This window comes from Siphateles boraxobius, unplaced genomic scaffold, assembly GCF_051911475.1.
Source record: "Siphateles boraxobius isolate OS27281-9 unplaced genomic scaffold, OSU_SipBor_1 41, whole genome shotgun sequence".
Taxonomy (NCBI): domain Eukaryota; kingdom Metazoa; phylum Chordata; class Actinopteri; order Cypriniformes; family Leuciscidae; genus Siphateles; species Siphateles boraxobius.
In genome coordinates this window covers 19,456,008-19,481,403 of record NW_027509042.1, presented here as the reverse complement: position 1 = coordinate 19,481,403, position 25,396 = coordinate 19,456,008, and the positions used below count along the sequence as shown (strand labels likewise).

Genomic DNA, 25,396 nt, shown 5'->3' with positions numbered 1-25,396 from the left:
CATTTCATCACCAGGTCTATTAACATATCCTACAAAGATGAATTATCAAATGTTTAGAATCAAATAAAGCAAAGAATTTGTATTTAAAGTGTCAAGGCCTATAATTGAAGTACAAACTTCAATCTTTATAAGCTTTTAATAGCATTTATTTGCCCCTGAGAGTATTGCACAGGTTATAATGATGAACCTCGCTACCTCACATGATGGATGTCTAGAGGTTGCAGACTGAAAACACCGAGTCGTTTGCCATTCTTTAACATTTGAGCAAGACTCGACCAGAAAAGACAAAGCTGGTATGTATTTAACGCCTACAGTGCTTCATACTCATCTCTTCAACTGCGGTGAGAAAACCAGGCTCTCTGTGGTCGGATCTGATGTTTCGACTTTCTTCCCACATAAAATTTACCATTCACATTCTCATAGTTTATGAGAAGTTGGCACAGTGATATTTTTGTTATATTCAAAGACATTAATAATTATATTAGTCGTATTTAGTAAGTTTGTTTCAGGCACCAGATGCAAACTCTGACATATATGAGGCAGATCAGATTTAGACTGAGGCGTGGGCCATGTCGTCTCGAGGTTTTGCATGTGAGCCGATCAGCACAGGATGTCACAGCCCAAACGACAGTAGGCGGGGAGGGGAGGGTAGAGTGGTAGAGGTACTGCCGCTTTGTCTCCCTCAGTAACATTACAGATGTGTGGGTATGCAGTCTGTAAGTAAGGCCTGGCATTGGGGGGGTTGGGGGATGGGTGAAGGCACACAGCTGCCACATTGATGCCATACGCATCCTCGACCAACTTGCTGAAGCAATGTCATGTCAAAAGCATGTCATGCTATAACATTTTTAGTTATTGATTCATCATGACAATGACAATGAATTTATTTAAGATTTACACCGTAAAAAGAGGTAATCTGCAATATATATATAATTGATAAGAATTAAATTTTCTATAGTATAGAAAATATTCTTGATCAAGAAATAATTTTCTATACTAAGGGAAACTATTAACAAATATTTTTTTTATTTGTGTTATTTGTCAAAATTTTTTTTGACAAATAACAGTTGCTTATTTGCAAACCTAAAACTTTGTCTGTAACATAAAAAAAAAATTAAATGACATTTTTAAAGGGTTAGTTCACCCAAAAAATAAATTTTTGTCAAAATTACTCACCCTCATATCGTTCCAAACCTTCGTTCATCTTCGGAACAGAAATTAAGACATTTTTGATGAAATTCGAGAGATTTTTGAAACCCACAGGCAACAACGTCATTGCATCTCTTCTCTTCCATGTCATTCTCCTACGCTATTCACGTAGCATAAACAGCGCAGAACTTCCAGGTTCTACGTCAGAACGCCAGCTCATTATTGAGCGTCAACATCACACGCGTGTATCGTGGCGCTCACACGAACGGCGTCAGCCAATAATGAGCCGGCGTTCTGATGTAGAACCTGGAAGTGCTGCACTGTTTATGCTACGTGAATATGGAAGAGAAGAGATTGTTGAATATTTTGGGATTTTTTGTGAACAAAAAGTAGTCTTGACGCTTCATAACATTAAGGTTGAAGCAATGTAGTCACTTGGACTATTTTAACGATGTCCTTTACCTTTCTGGGCCTTGAAACTTGAGGTTCCTGCCAATGGCTGGTCCAGAAACCTCTCGGATGTCATCAAAAATATCTTAATTTCTGTCCCAAAGATGAACGAAAGTCTTACGGGTTTGGAATGACATGAGGATAAGTTATGACAGGATTAAAATTTTTTGGTGAACTAACCCTTTAACCCTACAATATCTATGAGGTCAAAAAGAGAATGAAAGCATCAGAATAAGCAGTGTAACAATAATGCTTTTAAAGGTAAAAAAAGTGAAATTCGATTTTTTTCAGCAAAAAAGCTGGTGTGTTTCAGTGTGACGGTGGGATTCGTTTACTCAAGCACTGGCATCTTCTTTTTCCACAGATTTGAAAAATGACTTTTTGAATGAACAAATTCATCTACAAAAGCAGCAGTCCTCGTGGAAATTAGCACAGTCACTTGGGGAAAGATCTTTAGTGACTCAGAGACAGACGCAGGAAACTGTTTACATCACACCTTGGAGGGCTAATAGTTTTCGAGTGTTAGTTTATGAGGTTAGTGTGCCAAAACTCAAGTGGAAAATTTTCACATTTGTGTAGAGTAGTTTTTAGCTTTGCGATCGGATGGTGATAAACATAACATGTTATAGCACAGTATGTTAGTGTGTGTTTCTAAAATTGTAAACATGGTGTCTTTACAGCATTTACACATAATGTTCAGGAAAAGGGTTTAGTCATCTGCATCACCATACACCCTGAAATAATGTTGCCACGATGCCATCAAATGTTTTTGCATTCAGTAGTGCTTCTACACATTGCCTACACTGGCTCTATTATTTATTTAGAAAATAAACTGGCAATAAACAGCTGAAAAAACTCTAAACGGTGCCAGTTCCCATCTAGTTTGGGCAATATAGAGATATATGGCAGCCTAAAAGCTAGATGGGGTGAAGGAAGGAGGAGCTGATGAGGAGCCAGAAAGAAAAAAGGGGGCGAACATAAGAATGAGAGTAAGAATTCAGTGTTTTGGAATTTTTCTGTTTTTCCCCTCCAGTACAGGATGTTTTCTGAGTACGGCGCCACCTGGTGGATTGCAAAAAAGAGTGAAAACAGTTAGGGTGTAAGTTAGGCACCCGTTCTGTATTTGTACAGTGTTCACTTTGTAGGTTAAGACTGAGCCATTCTTCAGAGTGTCTGCTTCGTCTTCCAATTACTAACATCACATAGAACACAACCTTTGAAGCCTCCATTTGAAGTAATCACAACGACTCATACTTTTCTCATTTCTAGTCGTGCTTCAGAGAACACAGAGCGGACTAGAAGGCAGGGCACCAAAATGTGAAAATATGACTCCCTTTTTCATAATCCCACCCCTTTAGCACCCTCTAAACCTATCATGAACTAGTTTTCGAAACAGCCCATTTGTTGTTGTCATTGTCTTAAAGTGTCAAGGGAACTGGTTGATCATTATCAGAGAAAGAAGCAGTACTCTTTAGCATTCAGATGCGCAATCCGAATGCCACAAACAAATGCTTTAAAGGATTAGTTCACTTCAAAATGAAAATTCTGTCATCATTTTCTCACCCTCTAGTTGTTTCAAACCGGAATGAATTTCTTTCTTCTGCTGAACACAAAAGAAGATATTTTGAAGAATGCCTGTAACCAAACAGTTGATGTACCCCATTGACTTCCATAGTATTTTTTTCCTACTATGGAAGTCAATGGGGTACATCAACTGTCTGGTTACCGACATTCTTCAAAATATCTTCCTTCGTGTTCAGCAGAAGAAAGAAATTCATACCGGTTTGAAACTCCTTGAGGTTGAGTAAATGATGACAGAATTTTCATTTTGAAGTGAACTATTCCTTTAAGATGCGCTTGTTTTTGTTGCCTTTAAAAATATATTATGTATTTCTGAAGGCTTACATTTTGTGTGGTTTAAGGTTATGTATTCTCACTCCTCCAGATTTAATTAGGCGTTAATCTCAGGGAGAAGATGTTTAGAATCCATTCATTTTAATGTGTGCTATTTCCTTCCTTCCACACCTTACCTTAAAGTGTGGCGTGAGACTAATTTCTCAAACGGCCTAATCCTTTTAAGAATCGCGCTTGCGATATCATGCTCTCTTGTAGAATTGGGATTTAGAGAAATATGTTGGACTACATTTTTATGTCAAAGAGAGTGCTTCTTATCATTTGGTGTAAATTGAACTTGCTGCTACTGGGAATAAAAATGCTACATGGTTGGAGCTCATCCAGAGGAGTTCATGGAGATCTCAATTATGCGCCATTTAAGTACCAACTTTGTCTGATGTTTCTCTTAAAATAAAAAGCTTTTGCGTACTGGAAAGAAAATTTTGCCTTGAAGAATCTGATAAGAAGCATTCTGCGCAATCATTCTGAAACCTCTGAATTTCCTTTTGCAGCTATTCTGAAGGTACATGCTCAAATTTAGACTGATGATTTATATATATATATATATATATATATATATATATATATATACATATATATATATATATATATATATATATATAATCATTCAGATGGTCATGATAATACTGAATTATCTGCTATTATATACTATGTATATATGTGTATATATATATATGTATAAGATATATGCATCGTTACTTTAAATCATTTCAGTAATTCTAAAATTAGTAACATGCATTTATATATGTATGCATGGTTACCTTCATTTATTTCAGTAATTCTAAAATTACTTGCATGGAGAGAGCAGTGTCTTATATGGAAGGTAAGACAAAATAACTGTTAGTTATTTAAAGCTTTTAACATGCTTTCATTCATATCTATCAGTTCAAATCTCCAAACATTGCCTGGCTGTAAATGCTCAAATCTCTTTATTCTACATCACTGGCAGTTTTTTCCCCATAGCTTACTGGTGGTTAAAGTGTAGATTTTGGTTTGCTCAAACATTTCTTAAATCACAGAAGTCAGGATATCAGGAAATCCAATCTGTCCGAAATGCCTCAGTGGAATATCCATTAGGCCTGTGGAGGGGTGTGGCTCTGTGCTGCCTATTTTTGGCTCTCTCCCTCTATCCATCAGAGGGAGCAAATGGAGTGTAATCCATGATAACATGGATGCAGGGGCTTTTGGCGTGGATGAAAGCAATTCCGCCCAGTCCCAGAAATCAGCCCCTCTAAAACCTGATTTTATTTGGATGGTCTCCAACTTTGACCAATTCTAAAAACCCAAGAGGTAGATAAACATGTATTTCCAGACATTTTTAATAACATATCAATTTACATGGAATTTTGGGGTAGGATTTGCAGAAGTATATTTTGTTGGGTGAGTTATAAAATCCCTGCAAAATTACATATTTTAAAATGTATTCGTAAGTGTGCTTAATTGGAAAATCTACGGCGGATCATTTTTCGCACGTCAAAGTTTAATGACAGCTTGAACTGTAAAAACTATTCGATTATTGTTATTATTGTTATTATAAGGATATCACTTTCGTAAGACACATGATCAGATTTTAGATGTGAAACAGAGGGCATGCATTCTCTGTTGCCAGGTAACTCGCATATCTCTGCTGGAACAAGTTGTAATACCAGCTTTCTGGTAATATGGTAGTGTAGCCTATTTCATTTCCAACCTCATGAAGAACTTCAATATTAGACATGATCCCGTGGTTTCACAGCCTAGGCTTAAACCTAGTCCCAGACTAAAATGCATGTTTGAACTGTTTTAACTGAAATCAACTTGCACTAAGATATCTTAAAATATGTCACTGCCATTGTTTGGTCTCAAGATTCACACAGCAATGTTTTTTTTCAAAGGCATATATATATATATATATATATATATAAAAGCTGCTTAAATGCCCTAATTGAACTAAGGCCTAATCCTGGTTTAATCTAAACCCGGTCTGTGGAACCAGGTCATTGACTGAGAAGTTTCAAAGCACCTAATCATGTATGATCATGCTAGAGAAGATCTAGAAAGCGTTTGGTTTTTGGGATTGTGTTCTGTATGTGTGAATTAAAAATTAGTGCACTGCCCTCCAATCCCAAATGTTATCTTATCAATATGAGGGTGATTTTACGAAACTCATGTCATGTTAATGATCTGAACTTAGTGAGTTAGGGTAGAATCTTCCGTTTTAGTGCAGCTACTGGAGGACCAGATGGCATTAACATATGTATTTTGTTTCAGATTGCGTATGAAACCAGCCACCCATCAACACTCACTTGCGCTGGGTATGACTCCAAATCCCTTAAACTGCCCTGCTAATGTTTACAGCAAACAGATCAGCCAGAGTCAATGTCACACTGTAAAGCTGTGCTCTTTCAGCATGTTTGCTGCTATGGCAAGAATCTATAGTCATTATGGGAAGAGTGGTGTTGGTCATGATTTATAAGGGATATAAATCCAAATAAGCTCAATTTGTAGAGCATAATGCTAATAGTGATTGCCAAGGGACCCATTTATGGATCTATACAGATTTCAATGACTCTTTCTGCAGGTGACATAGTTACGCCAGTAGGTGGCGACAAGTGACTGTCTTTAATGAGTCAGTCATTTGAATCATTAACTCAACCATTTCATTTAGCAAAATTTTGTCTAAAATCTAAGTTACTCAATATTAACTTAAAGCTACACTGTGTGATTTTTACCCCCATCTAGCGGTGAAAAGGTATATGACCATCCAGTGAATATTAGTTTCTGTTCCTCTCAATTCCGATTTCGTTTTAACTCCTACGGTGGCCAATGTAGTCCCAGATTAGCATGGCTTCCAGTTCGACCTCGTCCATGAGTGAAAGGTGAAGCTTGAATTAACCGTATGTCCCTCTTTGGCTAATGTACTTTCAAGATGGAGGGGCAACATGGCGACCGACATTAGAACCCCCCACCCGTATGTATTTTCAATGGCATATTATACACTCACGAGAATACTTTATTACTTGAACGAAGTAAATATACATTAATGAGCACATATATTTTTGAAAGAATTTAGTGTTTTTAGCTAAGAATAAACTAAAAAAGTTACACAGTGTAGCTTTAACTGTAAAAAATCCACCTATTTCAACTTAAAAACGTAAGTTGAATTGCTGCCTTAAATTTTTTAATATAATCAACTTGGTTTGTTGTTAAGTCATTTAAACTTAAGTAATATTAAACTATTAAAAAATCAAATTGAATTTTGTATTACATTAAAAAAAAGTTGAAAATGCTTAAAATATTTTGATGAATTAAATGACTGTAATCAAGTTATTGATTTACTGATCATATAATTTTTGGTAACACTTTATTTCGATAGTCCACTTTAGACATTCTACTAACTATAAGTAACTTTGCAGCTACATGTCAACTAACTGTCATTAGAGTATTAGTAGACTGTCTGCTTAATATCTGCTAACGCTTTATTTTGTTGGTCCCCCAACATATATTATACTGATTATAAGTAACTTAGCAACTACATGTCAGCTTGTTCTCCTAACCCGAACCCTAACACCGAACCATAACCTAACAGTCTACTGACAGTCTATTACAGCCTACTAATACTCTAATGACAGTAAGTTGACATGTAGTTGAAAAGTGACTATCGAAATAAAGTGTAACCTAATTTTTTTAGAGTGCTCTTGTTTACTGAACTGTTGTTTAAAAGCAAAAAAAAAAAAAAGAGAGAGAGAGCGGTCACATTTTCCGTTGCAAAGCGAAATTTCATGGGCGAAATCCAGTCATTTCAGTCCATCTTATTTTTAGTCACCCTTAAATTATTTTTTATTTATTTTATAATTAAAATACAAATTCTAATTTATTACCGTATTCATAAACACTGGTTTGTAGTGCAAATATGCAAAAAATAAGTACTTAGTTATTTACATTCAGTTATTATATGAATCTGACGTCTCGCACAGAAGATTGCTTACTTCCGCTACAAAATAGCCTGGATAGGAATCTGTGTAATCACAGTTTCCTGTGAGAAAAAGTTCCCCATGCCAATTGTGTGAATTCATTAGCCCAAACACATTTTGGCTTTTTTTTCTGTTCATCTATCAATTTTTAAATGTTACTACTTGTTTCAGAATGTTCAAAAAACATTCAAAAGTAAAGTTCCCATAATGTTTGCAAAATGGTAAAATGCAAAGTTTCCTTAACATTTGCATAATCAAGGAAAAACTTTTTTCAAACAAAAAAAGGGGATGTTTTGAAATAACTTTTTCATAACTTAATATGAAAATTAGCAAAACTTTTGTGTTAGCTGGGTCATGCTTATGGCTGAATCTGAGCTGTGCTGAAATATGGCCATAATGCACTGTGATTTTTGCATTAAAAAGCATATACCTAAAATCGAATGTATGTCACTTTGGTCTCTGCCTGTCTCAGAAACAGCCTATCTATACACAGAAACAGAAATAAAGGCATATACTGTACATAAAGTGAGTCGAAAAAAAGGTATTAACCTGGCCTTGATATTACTGAAAAAAGAGCGGCAAAACAGTTATCCAACATAGAAAAATCAAATCAATGTCAGATCCGTGCTGTTTGTCCGATGAGCAGCTGCTTGTGGATTTGTGCTGATGATAAGCAAATAAGCTGAAGTATTCAATTATTTTATTAGTTTATGCAGAGAAATTTGCCTTGGCGAATCAAGGTTGCTGTTACAAGTACCCTCAAAACACCAGAATTTCACCCATGATTATTCAATAACTTAACTGATTAAGTTGTCAAGGACAATTTATACCTAATGAAATCTGTACTTTTCTAGTGGCATCAGGCAGGACCAGACAGAATTTCCCTAACCTGCAAAAACATCGCTTCCAGTCACTCATGCTCAGAATTTGAGTTTATTGAATGAATCAAAATGAATAAATAAAAGCAAAGGGATCATCATTGCCTGTCTGTGGTATCAAAACGTTTGAAACCCCTTGTCACAGAGTAATTCAATCTATTACAATATGAGATCTCAATATGTGTGGCAAAACACATACTCATAACTATTCTCACTATTTTAATTGATGAAACTATTGTGACTTCATAGAATTTAGGAAAGTAGTTGTTCTCATAACGACTCCTACAATCATCAGTTTAAGTCTTGTGGGGCTCCAAACACTTATTATTTGCTGTTTGGAGAGAGTCAAGTGAACTTTGACTAGTCAGAATTGAGAGATTCAGACAGAGGACTTGAATCCCACCATGGAAACTCAGCAGACCGTAACACATCAGAGTGCACAGAGAGCCGTCTTCAGCACCAACGGTCCTTTAGGAAGTCTTTATGAATGAGACCGTGTTGGAGCAGCGTTTCTGATGTGAGCACATGAGTGGAAAATGAGCTTTCACTAAGCTTGTAAACATGACCATCTCCTCCATGGCTTTTAATTAGCTTCGTGACTGTCCCAGTCCAGAGAATTAGGCGAGAGATCTTACAGACGTACTGTACATTAGTAAGTGCATCTTCAGTGCTGTTGCGTTCATGTCTCTCTAGAACATCAATTGTTTTACAAACGACATAGCTTGAGAGCTGATCCTTTTACGTCTCTTTTTATCATTATGTCCATTACATGTTTATATATAAAAATAGACACACCATGCTCGTGTTTTAATGTAAAACCGTGTTTTAAGTTCATGTTGCAAAGCACATAATAACCTATGCACACAAATTCCACAAATTATGCCTATGGAACACTATGATTATGTCGTTATGCAGCTGTAGAAATGTGTGCACATGCTTGCTATCTGTCTGATTTATTTGGTTAGTTTTGCTAGAACATTCAGCTTTAATGTCATTTACAAATGAAGGAAGCTTGTGCATGTACAGACTATATGTATTTAGAGCTCAAATATTTGTTCAACAGCTGAAATAGATCATTTTTTCCCCCTCCTCCCACACTTACCTGTGACCTACACTGTCATGTTGCTGGAACTTGAGACATCTCCACTCTTGATTCATGAGCTGTTATTATTGCAGATACCCAATCATGTTGTTTTCATTTTCCCAACAGTTATTGCATTATCTTTTCCCTATGCAAATGAATGGATACCTAGGTCTCGTGCGTTTTGATTTGCTACCTTATCGCAGTAAGCGATGTTTTGAAATTTGTCTAAGCCCACTTGTAATAAAGTACACTTGGCAGAAAATATGTAAGGGGAGGGAGGCTCTTTTTAAAATGATGTCAAATACTTGTAAATTACATCAGAATGAATAAATAAGAGGGTCAAGCATTTTCTGTTAAGACTTTGAGCAAATGCCAAGAAGAGGAAACACTCGATCTAAGATTAAGAGAGGGTGCCGAGTCCAAACAGCTTCAGGCACTTTCTTTGTATTCTCCGCTTCTCTCTCCTCTCTGGTGCCTGCTCATTTTGCTCAGACATTTTACATTCTTATCATATTAAAAATTCATTTTATCTTGAGTAATGGGGCAAGCTCCGGCTTTTTCCTGTGAATTTTCCAGAGCGTACATTTCAGGGACTTCTCTTTGAAGGGATAGTTCACCCAAAAATTCGAACAAAAATAAAAATTCTCACTCTCGTGTGATTCCAAACCTGTATGATTTAGTTTCTTCTGTGGAAAACAAAATGGTTCACTTTATGTAATGAAAGTTAAAGTTGTTTTTGACCCTTAATGACTGTCATTGCATAGCCAAATCAGTTCTTCAGAACGTGAGGGTGAGTAAATTGTCTATTTTATTTTTTATTTTTGTGTGAACTATCCTTTTAAGGTTAATCTAGCAGTCATGACCTTTGAGGCTTTCAAAAATTCCACCAAAGTGAGCAGAATGTTGCTGCTCTTATTTATTCATTTGTGACCAGGTATCTGACATTACTGACCTCCAACTACTGACTAATCAGTACAAGTGCATTACTACTAACTCTACAAAAAGAGTTGTGAAACAAATTCAAAGACCAATAATTTCGAACCCTGACCTCTCCTAGAGTTTCAGTGTTGGTTCACTGAGCGTGTCAAATAAGTAAATTGCTCTGTTGGCATCTCTTTCGTTTTCTTCCCTGTTAATGTTTGCTTTTTATTCATTTCCTTTGGATTACTTTACTGCAACCCCAGCAAAAAAAAAAAAAAAAAAGAAAACACAGAGCTGCTGTGAGTGTGAGGTCGTGCAGGAGGGTAAGAAACAAGGTAGTAAAACAGAAAATTCTCACCGTATTTCTGCTGCATGGAGTGGGGCATGCTGGGAGATGAGGGATTACTCAGCAGTAGCGAGGAACCCCCAGCTTCACCACGTCTCAATCTCTAGAGCAGGAAGTGGGTCGCCTCTGGTCTGTCCAAAAGTTGCCAATGGGAGGCAGAAGTCTCTTTTTTAACAGTCAAAGATCTGAAATGTCGCTGATGCCTTGGGGGAAACGGAGGACATCCGGAATTCAACGAGAGAGAAGAAAGCGGAGCAGGTTTTGACAGCTCTTCAGCGGAACACGAGGATCGGCGGGGCGGCGGCGCTGGGATTGCTGGGAAAGCTGGCACGAGGCAGAGGGGCTCAGAGCTGAGCGTACACGCTGGCAGATGTTGAAGATGCCTGGCTGGATTGGGCCAGCTAAGCAGGTGCTGATTCCCGCAGTCTCTTCTTTCTTTCGTCTTACAGGCTGTCGGCGACCCCCAGAATATCCTGGCGAGCGGAAGCTGTCCCTTGTTTGGATGCGTTTGCGAGTGAGTGTGTGGAGGAGGATAGGCGTAGCAGAGATCTGAAGCGAATCGACTGAGCGTGCTCAGCGCTACAGAAGAGGTCCACAGGGCATCAGTGGCACTCTAAGCTGATAGGCCAACAGTGATCTAGCTTACATTGTTTGGTGCTTACTTGGTCCACTTTCCTTGAATGCTTAAATTATGGGGCGTGCTCTTTTCTTTCTTTTTTTTTTTGTGTGGAGGGGGGAACCCTACAGATAATCCCAGTCCTCCTTTGCTTTCTCTCTCTTTCTGAGGTGCAATCTGAAATCTCATTGAGTCACATGAACTCTAAACCTTCTGATATTCCCATTAATATTGAGCAGCTCTTGGGCTCCGGGCCATCTGCCAGATTACAGTCTTTCATATACTGCTGTGACACATTGTTGTATAAACTGAGGTTTTATACAACAAACATTTCAGTCCTCTAGCATTAATCTACCTAAGCTCATCTCAATCCACGGAGCAGGATATTGCTCTTTATAACTCGTCTAGCAATGGAAGCTGATATTACATCACTCCAGATGTCACATTTCTTCACCCATGCTATTCACGACAAGTATCTTGACTGCATAGGATTGAAAATTAGATGATAACTTTACAACACATTAAAGGTTTAGTTCTCTCAAAAAAGAAATTCTATCATAAGTTTCTCACCCTCATGTCTTTTGAAAGCAGTACGATTTTCTTTCTTCTTTGAAACACAAAAGTAGTTATTTAAAGCAGAGTCCATGCTGCTCTTTTCCATTAAATGAAAGTGAATAGCGGCCAAAGCTGCAAGGCAACATTTTCAGTGAATAAAGACTAATATCCTATTGTATGGCTTCAGAAGACTTGGATATAGCACAAATCTTATGGTCACTTAATGGTGCTTTTATTTGGTTCTTTTTGGACATTCCTTAGTCCCCATCCATTTTCACGAATTTTATGGAAGAGAGCATCTCTAAATATTTCCCTTTGTGTTCCATGGAAGAGAGGAAATCAAAAGAGTTTGGCATGACATGAAGCTGAGTAAATAGTGACAGGACTTTTATTTTTTGGGTGAAATATTCCTTTAATGTCACTTTTCCAACACCTTAAAGATATTGACCTTTAAGTATTACTGTAAATCAAAAGGCCATCATTCTCAGTCAGGGGTCCCTGAAGGTACTCTAGGGGGTCCGCGCCACAGAGAATATATGTATATGTGTGTGTGTGTGTGTATATATTACGTAATTTAAATGTTTTATAACGTAATTTTTATAACATAATTATAAGATAATTATGTATCTTTCTGTTTTATATTCTGTTTTGCATTGTAATGATCTTAATAAAAGTTACTATTAAAGTTATTAATTGTTTTTCTGTACAATGACATTAAACACGGCTGACCTTTGACCTTTGTGTTGCTAGTGCCATGCTCTACTGTTTGAGCTCCAGGAACACATCCAAAAAAGACAAAAAAAGTTTCTTAAAGGCATCCATACCCCTTTTAATTTAGTTTGACCCATATGTGATTAATATTGAGAAGAAGATAGGTTGAATGGTGCTTGCATGTGATGTCACACATTTACATTATAGGCTTACAAAAATGACAATACATATTGCCTCAGGCTTTTTGTCCAAACACTGTTAGTGTCTTAGAGAAAGTGCTGTCCTGCTTTCAGTGAGATTTTCTCTGTGGCTGCACAATAGGAGCTCACATTCGTTTAACATTTGAGGTTGAAAGTTCAGTCAATATGAGAAGTCTCCAGATGCGCTTAAGGGATCAGAAAACATGGCTTATGTCAAAATGTGTTCTGACAGCTGCCTGTATCTCTTACACACCTGATGTTCTTGATATTACATATTTCTGTATTATTATTATTATTATTATTATTATTATTATTATTATTTATATTTTTTTAGAATTTATGCCATACACTCTTATTTTGAGAATGCATTTTCTCTAGACATCACTTTTTATATAAATCATTTAGTTTGTGTATTCATGTCTTGTTTGAACAATTCTTGAACATCTGACCCATTTCTTTAGATTTACTCTCAGACCGAATAATCATTAAAATAAGTATATATTTATAAGTGTGTATGTGGGTGTTCAGGAGCCTTTATGTAAGGCATAAAAAATGTTCATCTTTGAGCTTTTAAAGTTTATAGCATTTATAAGACAAATGAATTTTGTTTTCCTTTTGAGGAAATTGATACTTGCAACACATTTTCAGAGAGTTCTACATTCCTAAGTTACTCCCTGGCAAAAACAAACCTAACAACAAAAAATATATATTTTTATCCAAAAAGATATTAACTTTCACTGATAACATATAAACCTTTCGAGGCAAACCTGTCATGATCTCTGAGGTTTATGCTTTTAAATTCATTCATATACATTACCCACAATCCTGCGGTGGCTCCACCAATCATAATAATTGCTGTTATCATGGAAGTGGCAATCGCGGCAGTCATTCCCATAAAGCTTTGCAAATTGTCAGTGTTCCTACATTCTAATAGATTCCTATTCTGACACTATAACACCGACTTCAAATGGTATTTCTCAATTATAGTCAATGATTTACAGCCAATATATTGCATCATCATTTCTGATTTGATTATGTAATTCGCAGTCGTTCATTGTTTCAAGCTCTTCTTTTTGCTTTGAATCGAATGTTGTGATTTAAATCAAGTCTTGAATGCCTATGGGAATGGGAAAATGAATAGGAAAACTACTTCCAGACCAAAGGATGCTGGAAAAGTGGACGGTCACAATTACGTAACATTAAGTGTCATTAGTGATTTGTGCCGGACCATGTGGTTGGCATCTGTGCATGTGTGCAGAAAACTATTTTATTTAGTTTTTTTAATTTAAATTAAATTTTATTTAAGATGGTGAATAAAGACAACATCAGTCAAATTGATCTGCTCCTGATAAAATTGTTGGCTTATATCCCTCTTTTTTGCTCAGGCATGGCTGAGTGACTTGTGCGGCTCTCTCAATTCCGTCGTGTCTCATTATAAACATCATCTTTTAAATATTTGATCTCCCTATATAGATGTTGTGTGTGCACCCTGCATGTCTAGAGACGCTAATTAGTGCTGTCATAAACACTCCCACATGCCTGGGAGTTGCCTTCACATCACACAGGGCGAGTGGGCGGAGCACCTCCCTCTGAGTCTCGGGTCTCTGACTAAAAGTTTGGCAGCCTGCGCTACAGTGACCTTTATCAAATCATTCCCCAATGACTTTGTCAGCTTATGCTAAACTTGTGGGTGAATTGCTATTGTGACAGTTTGTGCTTTTTACTGTCCTAATTCAATTAAAGGCGTAATTCACGTAATTCACCCAAAAAAGAAAATTCTGTCATTTTCTCATCCTCACGTCGTTCCAATCCCATGCGGCATTCGATTATTTTTCAAACCGCAAATGAGGATATTTTTTAATGAAACGTGAGAGATTTGTCTCCCTCCATTGAATCTGTTAATGCATGCAACCAAAATGTTGACTCTTTAAAAGTTCTTAAAAACATTGTAAATGTAATCCATGTGCTCTATGCATGTTTATATGTGAATAAAATTCTAAATTAAATCTGTTCATCATATTAAGCAATCGTGACTCTTCAGAAGACTTGGATGAAATGGCTCGATCCCTGTGGATTACTTTTACCATCTCTTTATGAACTTTTTGAAGCATCAACGTTTTGGTTGAGTGTATTAAAAATATCTTCATTTGTGTTTCAAATATGAATTAAAGGATTAGTTCACTTCAAAATGAAAATTCTGTCATTTTTACTCGCCCTCAAGTTGTTTCAAACCGGTATGAATTTCTTTCTTCTGCTGAACACAAAAGAAGATATTTTGAAGAATGCCTTTAACCAAACAGTTGATGTACCCCATTGACTTCCATAGTTTTTTTTTTTCCTACTATAGAAGTCAATGGGGTACATCAACTGTCTGGTTACCGACATTCTTCAAAATATCTTCCTTTGTGTTCAGCAGAAGAACGAAATTCATACCGGTTTGAAACAACTTGAGGGTGAGAAAATTTGAAGAATTCCTAACACACATTCACACATTCCAAATTGATATGACAAACATATATTCTTTCTTCCTTTCTCTTTGGTTCATTGAACGGATGTTGTTGCTGTCTTTGCACAGAGCTGTTGGTATAACACTGATAAGATTGCGGCGGAAACTCACCAATAAAACTGAGGTCATTTAGACAATATTTGAAATATTTTGTAGCGCATTCAAAGATTATTTTTTAAACTAATTGTATCACAGTTATGTTGTGATTTTTTTTAGTAATATTACCATTTAATTGTTCAGAAACAGCTCATGGAATACCATCAATGACTTTTTGCTGTTGAGAAAATCGTATCAGACGGTGAAAGAAATGACCTTATCTCATCACCAGAAGGCCATTTGCTCTGACCACAGCATCTATCCTGCAAAATTTAAAGGCTTCACTCGGTTTACGTGCCGTCTTGTTTTCCTCGCAATATCCAGAACCAACTCTTCACAGATTTGCAGGGTAAAATCACTCAGGTGAGTATAATATAAATGGAGTAATGTGCTGAAAGAAGGTAAAGAGAGACAAACTGCCAGACACACTGTCTCATCAGCTCAGTGTCTCACTCTACCTGCTGCATTTACTGCCTCTTTTCACGTCAGACAAACCACATTCTGCTTTTCATTTCTACAAGCATGTCAAATGCAGTTAATCAGGGTTTTCTCTAACTTTTTTTTGGCCATTTTCTCCTTCCAACTCTTTTATAGGCCACACTGACAGTGCCAAACTCCCAGTTACACTAGTTTTCTTATCAGACTTCATACATTACTTTCAATTATTTTGTTCTATAGTACTTTCTTATTCTTTCTATACACACCTTACTGACTGATATACAGTACAGAGCCAAGGATAGATGCAACACCTTCTCCTTTTAGAATTTCAGTTTTTTTGAATCTGAATATGAGCTGCTCATAAGACCCAAGAGTTCACAAGTTCAAATCTTGTTTCACTGCAACAGTGAAATAACAGGGTCTGCCAGCGACTTCAATGATGCTTGCTTATTATGATGAAACAACTGGTGGGATTCAGTTCCAGTTTACTGGAATCGTTCTTTTTTTAAGTTAATTGTTGAGATTTGGTGGGCTGAGATAACACCTATGGCACCCTTTCATGACAATGTTCATCAGTAAGCATCTTTGACATTCACTCATAGCCCTCATAGGCTGCACATACACAAACATCCATAACAATGAACAATATCATAATTATCGCATAGTAATTAACTAGCTTTTTTTTCTTAGTTTACCTGGCTCATATGTCTAATAAATCAAAAAGCAATATACTACTGACAATAAGCTGGATTTTGCCTGTGGTTTAAAGTCACAAAATCCATATTTATACACATCATTGTTTAATTGCCAGAGAACTTTGGTTTATGGAGTTTATCTGTTGTGCTAATTTGCCATCTTTTCGAATGAGGCCGACGAATAACAGCATTGTACAACTTTCATGCCCCAAAATGGATTTGATAAAGGCCCTGACTTTGCAAAGTAAATGCAACTTTATCTGCCATGCTTACAAAAAAAAAGATATAACTCTCTAAGTGTCTCCAAAGCAAACACCAATTCCTTCTGTTCTGTGCTCAGAATCAAAAGCCACGGCCGCAGGCTTGTATCTGCTCCTGCTATCCTGATGAATATTTACATGCTTAAACACTCAAATTAGAATTCATTATCTTGTGTAATCTTGGGTTTCGATCTACATGTGCAGTTGTTTGATTAGTTGCTTGAGGATATGGGTTTTGTGCTTGGTTTGTGGGCCTTCTACCTTTTCTCACACTTGCCTTTTGATGCTAATGTCTGGCAAACGATAGGCCTGTTGTGTTCAAATTAGCATCTCTATTAGAATTGAAAAGCTTGTTTTTGTGGTTGAAGTTGTGTGATCCAAACCTCTCACTCCAACGTAGCAGCAGTTTACTGAAGGTATGCACATCATCCTGTGGCAACATGCTTGCGTACTGGACATATTACGATGAATAATTTAAGAACAACACTGGATTTAGTTGAATGAGCACCTGCACATTAACCGGCTTAATGCAGAAGCTTCGCCGTAGCTGTGGGATTTTTACATTATTAAAGAGAAAATACAGCACGGTCGCCTTTGTCATTCTTGACATTTCCTGAAACCATCTTTGCAATTTGACAGCATTAAAGATGCATGATAGGCCTATGAATCCACTCTAAGAATTTCCCTTTTCCTCGAGGACTGAAAATCTTCGTTTTTGTGAGCTTTTAAAGGTAAAGTAGGTTCACTCTGTTTCTGTCATGGTCAGCCTGCTGCGAAGCAGGTCACTGTCACGTTGACATTCTAAAACATGTTCATTCTCTCCTCCACAGCTGCTTGCGGTTTATCTCGTGCAACAGAGGAAGTGGTGCGGGAAGAAGAATGCGTCGGCCCTAACGTTTTGTGTGTACAGCAGGATATCCGACGCTGGGAGCGTTAGCCTCGTGTCGAGAGGTGATATAAGAGATAGATTGTCGCTTGTATTCTAAATATGTACAAAAACTGTTTTTGTGCTCCCTCCCCCCTCTTTGTCTTTCAGTGCATCTGCTCTCTCACTGTATCGCTGTAGTACATGCTTCGCAGCACTGACATCTCATTTCAGCTTGTTTTCATCAAAAGTAGTAATATGACTCACAAAAGTAAAACATCTGAAACTCGTCTCTTATCATACTTGTAGTAATTCGGTGCTCTTAAAGTGTTAAGTGTACTCATAGGCGAATACGTTAATTGCCAGTTGACTGACAGCTGGAAAACACTGGGATTTCATGCTGGGCCAGCGGTGATTGTTTTCAGATTTGTTTTAGAGTGTATTTTTGATCAAATTTGTGAGAGAGCGAGTGAGAGAGAAGGAAAGAAGAAGGAGAGGGAGCCAGACACTACTCATGGGGCCCATTAGGAAATTGCCAGTAAGCAAAGTTGCAAATAAGCTGTCACACAGTACAAATGAGATTACCTTTCCAATGTGCCCTGGAACCTGCACGCCGGGGGATGCAGAACCAGTCACAGCAAAACAAGGCACAATCGTCTGATTTATCTCAGCGCTTGATCTTCTGGTTGTGTTCTTTCTGCCTCTGTTTTTCATGCATGGTGTGCAAAACAGTTTACAAAGTGCTTGCAGCACAAGTTAATCAGTTGTAGACAACCTCTGAAGCGAGTCGACGCAGTGTTTCAAGTCAGGGATTTCACTTATAGTCATCAGCGCTGAGTTTGTACACATACAGAGAGACTTAGTTGCATATTTAAGTCAAAACTGTTTACATTTACATCTGCTCTTTATTCACTTCTCGATCAGTTTATTGATGAATTGATGATTTGCTTTCATTGTTGAAGAGATACTGGAGTCAATAGCTGCAGGTGTCTCTTCCGCTGTGGGCACATTTATGACTCAGGGGTTGATTTTGAATCAAAGGTCAGATTAAATCTTTGTTTTTTGTTTTTTTAAGGTCACATTAAAGGTTTAGTTCACCCAAAAATAAAAATTCTGTCATTAATTACTCACCCTCATGTCGCTCCAAACCGTTAAGACATTAGTCATCTTAGGAACACAAATGAAGATCTTTTTAATGAAATCGGAGAGCTTTCTGTCCCTCCATTGACAGCCTACGCAACTACCACTTTCAAGCCCCAGAAAGGTTGTAAAGACATCATTAAAGGACACTTCCGGCCAAAAATTAACCTGGGGTAATTAACACATGGGTACCGAGTCGACCGTTCTCTGGGATATACCCAGTTTTATCTTTAGTTTTAGTTTTACCACATATTAGCTTAAAATGCTAGTATATAGTGCATAGAACAATTAAAAATAAAAATCGCTAGTTAATACCACTAACAAGGCAGGAGCCATCTTTTGAAAACAGTCTCGACGAGTCGAACCACGAACGCCGTGCTACGTGAGCTGAACTGTGACTATCGACCAGCACGTAGCACGGCGTTCGTGGTTCGACTGGTCGAGGCTGTTTTCCAAAGATGGCTTCTGGCTATATACGCGAAGTGTACTGTCTTTATAAAGTATCTCCTTATTAAACTCTCTGTACACTTACAAATTTCTCAATGCTTCGGTTTACAGGTAGAGACCCTGATTATGCTACCGTGTTAGTTTGGGGCTATTTTGAGCCTTGTTAGTGGTATTAACTAGCGATTTTAATTTTTTACTTATTCTGTGCCCTATATACTAGCGTTATAAGCTCATCTGTCGTAAAACTAAAGATAAAACTGGGTACATTCAATTATCATGAAAACGCATCCCAGAGAACGGTCAAATCGGTACCCATGTGTTATTTACCCCTAGATTCATTTTTGGCCGGAATTGTCCTTTAAAGTAATCCATGTGACTCCAGTGGCTTAACCTAAATTTAATGAAGCGACGCGAGTGCTTTGTTAGCGCAAAAAACACTTTACCACTTGTGAATTTACCACTTCATTTACAACATTTTGTATATAAAGCAAATTAAGGTAAAAAATTTTTTTGTGTGTGTGTGCAAAGCACTCATAAAGTACTTCATAAATTTGAGGTTCAACTGCTGGAGTCAGAAAATAAATAGTGCTGCTAAATAAATAAATGTCATGCCTTCATCCTTTTCTAGTTTTCAAATGCCTTCTATCTGTATAGATTGTGTTGTTTTACTCTTGTCCCAGATCCAAAATATGAAAATCCATCATAAAAAATTAATTATGATAACTAAAACTACACTAATCTAAACTAATATAACACAAATGTTGGCCCACAGTTGTAGCATCATTTTCATCACTGCACTGATGATGAAATATGAAAAATCATGTGAACACAAAGAAAAATAAATGATGAATCGAATATTTTTATTCTGTCATTTCTAACCAAGCTATATATAAACATATATTAAAGTAAGATTAAGTCTTAACAGAACCTTTTAATGAGCCATTTGCATTTATTTATTTATTAATTTTGCGGCGCTATTTATATTTAAGTACCTTGAAGGAGAATGTTAGAGACTGAGAATAAAACACGCAAAGCAATTAAGAACATGAAACTGTTCTTACATTAATATGAGAACTTGATCACAGCATTTTTGCCAACTGATGCAAATCATAATTTTCATTTGGATGCTAGTTATATTCACTACAAAAAGTTGTCAGCAGCGTGTCAAATACCGTGAACTCCATATCATGAACTCAAGTGTGAATATTTATGAGTCACTATGATGAAGAGATAGATAAGAGCTTCAAGTGACTGCACTTCCACTTTCTATATACTAGAAATATCAGGCCACAAGTGTCCTTGTCTGACAATATTTCTCTTTCTAAAACACAAGTCTCATTCCAGTTATGATGTGCTTATTAGCAACGATGGGAAGCCAATCATTGCCAAAACAGCCAAAATAGAAATTATGGCGATTTCACTGAATTTACAGTATGAGAATTTGGGGTTTATTTTGTGGTAAGACTTCTTTTTCTAAACTCAAAGTTTGTATTGTGGTGTAACACACAAGTCTATTTTCATTTTACCGAAACACCATTTCTGTAGACAACCAGGAGACCCTCATTAAATTCACACCAAATGTATGATTCGGTCACACCCACAAAACCCCTCTAGTTACTATAGTCCCATTCTAGGGCTTCATCTTGTTTATCTTTTGTAGAACCCAAAATTACTACATTTAAACTATTCTGGCGAAAGTCTGAATGAACCATGTTATTCAGATGACGATGAGGTTTATCTCAAACTGTTACCTTTAGCGTGTGTGGACACCACTGTCATCCTCATTCAAAGCTATTGTGGTACATTCCCTAGCAGAAAGAAATCAAATAAAGAAGCGAAGCACTGCTATGATATTTGCATTGACAGCTGAGCATGCAAACTTTGAGATTTGAATGCAAACTGCAGTATGTGGTTGAGTGTTGGCGGGTGTTGAAGGGCAGGCTGTGTCTGAGAGAATCAAGCGTCCTGTCGAATGAAGTGTGAAAGGAGATTAGACTAAACAGATCATCGACTTATCTGTGAGGTATATTATTGAATTACACTCGTACACGTGTCCACTATTATCTCTGGTTGATGAGTGAGTATGCTGCTCCCCCTAGTAGAAATTCGTTTTAAACCATTTTAAAGAAGCTAAATTAGTAATTATTTCATAATTTTTTGTCTTATTCATCATCCCAGGAATATTTCTGAAATTCATCTGTGAAGTGCTTTTTGATGCTTTGGATGATTTGACCCAACCGCACTGGGTTTTCAGCACAATTTGAAAAGTTGATTAAAAATGCAAATAAATAAATACATGCTTAAAACAGCAACAACATTAAATGGTAATATACACACACACAAAAAAGAAAAAAACATCAAACCTTTGTTTGTGCCTGCAAATATTGTAATTAATAAAGAGTATACATTTGCCAACCAGTTGACCTGAAATTCATGAAATATTATACTGTTGTCCTGAGAACAATTTTTTAGTTTGTTAAAATCTCCCTTTATTATATTTTGACCTTTGCCTTAATAAAATGTGATTTCATTTCTGTTCACTTTTTTTACTAAAAGCTGTAGTTTTAGTTTGCAGCATCAAAAAAGAAAAAGAAAAAAAGGAAAGGGTAACCACCATAGCAATAATATCATATTCCATTTTATTTTGGAGAATTCCCCCCACCCCCCCACCTTAAAAATTATTCTTATTTAAGAATAATAATAATGTTTAACATAAGCATATCAAACCACTGCCACACACACACACACACACACACACACACACACACACACACACACACACACACACACACACACACACACACACACACACACACACACACACACACACACACACACACACACACACATATATTGTGTTTAATGGGGACTTTCAATAGACAATGATTTTATACTGTACAAACTGTATATTATACCCCCTTACTCTAAAACCTATCACAGAAAATGTTCTTTATTTTTAGAAAATAAAGAAAGATAGAGAAGAATAGAAAAACATTTAAAAAACAAAACAAAAAACACACCATCATTTAGTATGATTTATAAGCTGTTTTCCTCATGGGGATCACAACATTTTCCCACAAGGACAAGGATTTCAGATATTACCTATAATGTTACCAGGACACACACACACACACACACACACACACACACACACACACACACACACACACACACACACACACACACATCCGCAATGGTTCCACTCTAACAAATTTTGTCAAATTGTATTTGCATTCTCCCTTCTGAAGTTTTTACAGTAAGTTGGGCCACAGAATGTCCTTCTGTTCAGACCACAGCTGGCTGAATCAATCAAAATAAGCATTTCATTTTATTTATTTGTAAGTAACAAAATGTAACATGGATCCCTTAAATGCAGTGCTTGCAGCAGACACAAAGAGGACAGCCTACAGGCTTTTAGACACAACACATGATGAATAATTATTATTACACTGTTTTGCACAATAAGAGAAATACACCCGGGCGTTGTGAGGAAGAGATATTGCATGAGAGCTGGCTGAGTCTGCCATACATGGGCAAATTTCTGTGACTGTGTGTAAGTGTGTGTGTGTGTGCTGCCGGCTGGAATTTCGCCCTCTGACGTCACTGCCTGTTACTCTCCTAGATTTGGGAAAAAGTTGTTTCACTTTAAGTGGGGATTTGAAAGTCTGTGATTCCTAGAAAGAGAGGTAAGATAACTATTAAAGCTTTCGAGGGGCGGCTCCATGCGCTGATCGCAGGCCCGGGACAGCGCAGCGTTGTTAATGCGCGAGAGCTCTACAGCTCGAGCTATTTTTGACAACTATATGTTCTTTAGTGAGAGATTCGAGCTGTGCCATTGAAATGGAGGGCGTGGGATTGCTGGAAGGAGGGGGCGAACTTAGTTTATTGTATTTGCCTCGCAGCCGAAACATTTGAGCAAACATTTAGAAGGTGTCGGCGTACTTTGATTACGATTAGTAGATACGTGTTGCTAACGAACTTCTGAAGCGGATCGTGTTGTGATTCAGAAACATTCTTGCGCTGTTGTGTTTATTTTGAAGAATGCGGAAGTAAATAGGCTGGAGGGTTCGTGTGCAGGAGGATTGTAACAGAGACGTGGCTTCTGCTTACAACAGCAACAGATACGAAACATTAGTGATGGCCATGTGCTTTGCTTGCGTTGTTAAATTCAAATGTCAATGTGATGCTGCACAACTTACACCGGACTTTTGTAACGCATTATGTGTACTTTCCTTGGTTACCGGTTGATAGAGGGAATAGCCTACCTGAATGTTACATTGACAATATTGTGATTTAAAATATTTTGCACTGGAAACATGGATATTTGGAGCTCTGCGAGATGGATGTAGGGTACCATGAAGTCTCTGCAAAAATCACATTATATATAGCCTACACACACACACACACACATCCCACAAATATTGACAAAGCTGAGTGACAAAACATTCTGTGTCAGGAACATTGTAGTGATGTCTGATTTCAAAGGAGACAAATAAATTGATGGTTTATGTGAAGTTATATTTGTTTTCATTTTATAGATATATATTCTGGTCCATGTTTCCAGTTTCAGTAATTACACTCACATATTTACATTAGGCTATTGAAACCATAGCATGAAAGCTCTAGTAATATGGGTGCAGGTTGAAACAGAAAAACACTTGATGGTTTGAACATCAGTCTGGGTGATTTGAGACGGTTGCTTTTAAACGGACTTTTTGAGGTAGTATTGAGGTAGTTGAGATGCACCCAGTGATAACAGTGTTTAGACAGTCTTGTGAATTTGCAAGAAATTGAAGTTGAATATGCAATTTGTTGTGAGTTGCGCTTTGTAGTGGCCTTTTGATCTTCATTAGACTTCAGCAAACCAACTCTACGGTGATAATATGGGTTTGTTTTGTCAGTGTAGCCCTGTCATTCATGGGTTTAATTGCTGAAATAGAATGTGTTTCTATTTACTTTTGAAAGAAAATGTGATTTTGATGTTCATAATGATTTATCTTTTGGTAAAGCATGAATCCAATGCTGTAATCTAAGCATTTAATCCAATATGGTCTACACTATTGTGTGTGCAACTAATAGTATGAACAGAATTCTTCTCTCCTGAAAGACATTTACTTGTCAGAAAAGCAAATATCTCCATTTCAAGTCATCCAAAATGTCTAGAATGCAGACATTGTTCATCTTAAAAGTATTGAAGTGCTAAAATATTTATGTTTCCTTACAAAGACGGCATTCAGAATTCTACTTTGAAATGAATCTCTAATCAATAAACATCAAGGCATCCCAGCCATCAAAATGAATAATTTCTGACCCCCCCCCCCCCCCCCCCCCAGTGATGCTTAAAGTTAAAAGATGATTCCTTCCTTTGAGCCTAGTCTTCCACGCTCACTCCTTTGACTGTCGTTTTGCCATTAGTGCAGACTTTCTATGAATATTGACTCTCTGTGCCGTTACTGTAGGATCAAAATATCGTGCCTTCTTTCTGTTTCTGTTGCTATGGAGACTCCCATCATCAGGTGCTGTCTGGAGCAAGAGTGACAACCGAAAGTTATAAATACGCAAAGAAACAAAGAAATTATAGTAAGCATATAATATAATGGATTTATGCAACATTTAATCCTGGTGTCATGAACAATTTAGTTCACTCATTGAATCAAGTCCTAGACCCCAGAGCCTTTCCATTGTAAACTCATATTTATTGGGAGCTACATTCAGTGCTTGTTTAGAATATTGTTTAAAAGTGCTGATTGTTTTAATAGCTAATATCTTTAATAGGCCTGTAAATAGGGACACACACCATATGAGAAGTGCGTATGTCACAGATAGGACAAAGCACAGGCATCGCACATAAAACACACAATTCTGTTAGTTTTGCAACGTTCAAAGGTCAGTTTGTTTTTAAAATTTGTTTTTTTTAAAAGAAATTAATGCTTTTATTCAGCCACTGTTTTCAACATTAATAATTAGAAAGGTTTCTTGGACACTAAAAACATTACCCAAACTATATGAATGGTGCAGAAGACTTTTGTGGAGCAGCTCCTGAAGTCAATATTTGATGCTCATTGCCAACTATTTTTACATTTAAATAACCTTTGCTGTCATTTGCTGCTTACTCATATTTAATCTTTAATAACACAACGAATTTATTGATTTGAGCAAATCTCAAAATCTT

General features: G+C 37.0%; 1 protein-coding gene across 3 annotated transcripts in view; it reads left to right on the top strand.

Annotated features, from left to right (window-relative positions):
• Positions 1–25,396, top strand: part of lpp (LIM domain containing preferred translocation partner in lipoma) — a 258,449-nt gene that overhangs the window by 16,167 nt on the left and 216,886 nt on the right. The window contains exon 1 of one of the 3 annotated variants that reach the window (XM_077198836.1): positions 17,621–17,723. The exons of 1 other annotated variant lie outside the window; for it this stretch is intronic. The gene's annotated coding sequence lies outside the window, so the exon portion shown is untranslated. Of the gene's footprint in view, positions 1–17,620; positions 17,724–22,722; positions 22,911–25,396 lie in introns of those variants that run through there. One more of the 3 variants, XM_077198833.1, reaches the window with a different exon arrangement.